At 40.6% G+C, this 3,398-nt stretch overlaps 1 long non-coding RNA gene across 1 annotated transcript; it reads left to right on the forward strand.

The window, feature by feature from the left end:
* The first annotated feature begins 544 nt into the window (after window positions 1-544).
* Window positions 545-2,745, forward strand: LOC125920962 (uncharacterized). The gene is made up of 3 exons (XR_007457265.1): window positions 545-772; window positions 1,316-1,388; window positions 2,524-2,745. It is a non-coding gene; the product is annotated as an uncharacterized LOC125920962 (long non-coding RNA).
* The last annotated feature ends 653 nt before the right edge of the window (window positions 2,746-3,398 follow it).

Below are 3,398 nucleotides of genomic sequence, written 5' to 3' on the forward strand. Positions count from 1 at the left end.
CAGAGGACTGCTGGGTTGTAGGGAGAGGCTAGAAATGCAGCAGAACAAGAGGGAAAAGGAATTTGCATCCAATTCTGCCCCTGGGGAATATCCCAACCCTGAAGACTGCCTGTGGAATCTAGGGACTGTACCGCGCCTCACGTAATTATGTTATTTTAGTTAGAGTCTTAGAATATGCCAAGAACATCACCCCGGAAGGAGCAGGGTGGTAGGAGGAAGGTAATGCGTGGTCTCTGGTGGTCTATCATCTAATTGAACCAGGTGGGATTTGCAAGAGAATGGACGTTCACCACGGCCACTCTACAGACAGGACAAATACAGGAATGAGAGAGAAGTTTCAGAGTTGGAAATGTGTTTGCGTCTTTGGCTTTTACACACTTGTGACCGATACTGCTACTCCTTTCCCTTGCTTCCTTACTAAGAGAACCTTAATTTTATTATGGGATGCAGTGGTGCTCTCAGGTTAAAACACTCAGCTTCCCAGATGCCACTGCAGCTAGGGGGGGCCTGGTGATCCACTTCTGGCCAATGAGATGGGAGAGGAACCAGTTGGGTCGGGCTTGGGGCAAATGCACCGCTCTGGCCTCTTGCCTTTTGCTCTTCCCCTTCCCTTCCAGACACTAGTGCACACGTCCGGCCACCAACCTTCTCCATGAGAAGCATCACTGAACGTCAGGCGTGCAAGCAGAGGTACCCAAGCTGCCCAGATCCTTGGTGATTCCCAGCAAACACTGCGGCAACCCTGGCCTGCTACCTGTGTGCTTTGTATTATGTGAGTCATATCTTGTTTAAGCTCCTGTGTGTTGGGTCTTTGTTACTTGCAGCCAAACATAACCCCTAACTGATGGCAATATGAATTCAGTTCAATTCAGCAATGATTACTTATTACGTGCTAGGTGTGGGAGTACAAAGATGAGAAACCCCCTTCCTTCAAAAAGTTCACAAACTTGTGCATGAGTGATGATACATAGGCAAACCATTAGAGCATAGTCAATGTTTTCAAAAATGGAGGTTTGTTTACAGTATTGTGGGAACAACGTCATTGATACTAACAAGCAAAATGTACTGGGATAAATTGTGTGGAATTCTAAATTATTCTCATACTGTATATGCATGTGCAGTTATAGGTAAATCTGATACCCACTGAATATCCACCATTCATATTATTGATAGAATCTGCCAAATCATGAAGTCACAGCTATTTTACCCTCCCTTAAGTACCACTTTACACTTGTTTATTTTCTCTGGTGGGGTCAGAGGACCTCCATGTTTCCTAAGTAAATTTCTCAAACCTTTGTCAATTCCTTATACACAGGAGAAACCCCAAGAAGTCCATGGAAAAATAAACTCCGTCTCAAAGAGCAGTTTGGTCTGAAGCACATTGCGAGGTGAATGGCCAAAGTACAGTAGCTCAATTTTACTCCCCCCCCGCCCCCGCTTCAGCAAATGCTGTCTCTGTCTCCTTGCTTTGTGATTCTCTCTCCCTCTGCAGCCTCCTCGTTCACTCGTCCTGCCCTACTCCCCATCATGCCTCGCGAGTCTCCTGGATGGCATCTATTCTCCCACTGCCTCACGTGCCATCTCTCTCTCCTTTATCCAATCATCCATTAAGAGTAATGAATTTTTAAAAGGTTATTTGCTGCAATTATCGAGAGGATTTTTATCGAGGATTTTAATTCTTGAAGGTGATGATTGAATTAATTGATATCTTACAAAAAACAAAATAACTTGCTTTAAATTTTTTGTTGAAGAGAGAATACATGAACCCGGTAAAAAAAAAATTGGGAGGATTGAAAGAACATACATGAAGTATCTCCCTCACATCTGCCACCTAGCTCCTTTGCTCAGGGCAACCAACATTACCAGCTTTTTCTGTATCCTTGCAGAGCTATTTTATACACAAGTAAATACCCACACCTGTTTCCCCACCTCACTCTGCAAAATGATGGTCATACTTTTTTGTACCTCTATTTTTTTTCACTTAATATGTCTTAAAAATTTTTCATATCAGCACATGAAAAAGCATTCTCATTCTTTTTAAACCTGAAAAATGTTCCTTTGCATAAATGTATCATATTTAACCCTCTATTAATGGAAAATTTGTGTCTGACCTTTATTATTTTAAATAGTGGCGTGATAAATAGCATTGTATATGAATCATTCACAGAAGAAGAGTGTATTTTAAGATAAATTCATAGAAGGGAGCCAAATGGTGGAACCACTTGTGATTATGATGAGTATTGCCGAATTCCTCTTCATAAAAGATACTGTTTCCCACTCCCACCTACAGTGTATGGCCATGCCTATTTCTCTAAACCCTCACCAACTCAGTTTATCAAACTTCGTGGACTTTGTCAATTTGATCAGTGAAAAATGGCCTGTCAGTATATTTTTAATTAGTTCCTCTTATGAATAAGATTTTTCATCTTTTACACATTTCAGAGCTATTTGTCGATTCCTTTCTGTTAAATATCTATTGATATACTTTTTTTTTTTTATTTTTTATGTACACTTCACACCCAGCATGGAGCCCATATGGGGCTTTGAACTCATGACCCTGAGATCAAGACCTGAGCTGAGATCAAGAGTCAGATGCTTAACCAACTGAACTGCCCAGGTGCCCCAGTCCTTTATTGTTTCTTCTGTTAGGTTGGTAGTTTTTTTAATTGATATTTTCCAAGTTATTTATTTGTTAGAGAAATTAAACATTCATCTGTGATATAAGATGCACATTTTCCCCCAGTATTGTCATGTGTCTTTTGATTCTGCTTATCAAGTATTTTTACCTTGGAAGGTTGTTTAGTTTATATATAGTCAAACATGTTAATCTTTTCATTTCTGGGTTTTAGGTTTTGTTTCGTATTTAGAAAGGCCTTCTGATAAGAGGGGAGGGTTTTTTTTATTACCTTCTTAATCATACATTATATTGAATGTCAGTGAGTTGTTTCTTATGTCACTGGTACAAGTTAGTGATCAGGAATCAAAGCATTGGTGGGAGGAAGTGAGTGAGAACCCGAATTCATATTTTCTCTACTTCTGGTTGTATTGCTAGGCATGAGGGCTTGGACTGACTCTGACATCCACCCCACCTACTTAATCTGCTGTGGGCGAGTGAACGTGCCCACAGCTCTGCAGGCTACGTGTATGTGAAAGGAGGGTGTTAAAATGTTTTCGTGACATGTGTGCATAAACATGTGAATTTCTTCATCTCAGCATATCACAGTGTCATATCTTGCTGGACATCTATATGCTGGGTGTCTGCATATGTTAATGTTATTCTTTGTCCTCAGAGAAGAAGATTCTGGCATGGGAAGTACAGCAAACCTCTTACAGCTTTAGAAAATGTATCCTTGAAAGTGCAGAAGGAACAGAGTCAGTCAGTATGTGCACTTCTTGAT

This window comes from Panthera uncia, chromosome C2 (genome assembly GCF_023721935.1).
Source record: "Panthera uncia isolate 11264 chromosome C2, Puncia_PCG_1.0, whole genome shotgun sequence".
In the NCBI taxonomy this organism is placed as follows: Eukaryota; Metazoa; Chordata; class Mammalia; order Carnivora; family Felidae; genus Panthera; species Panthera uncia.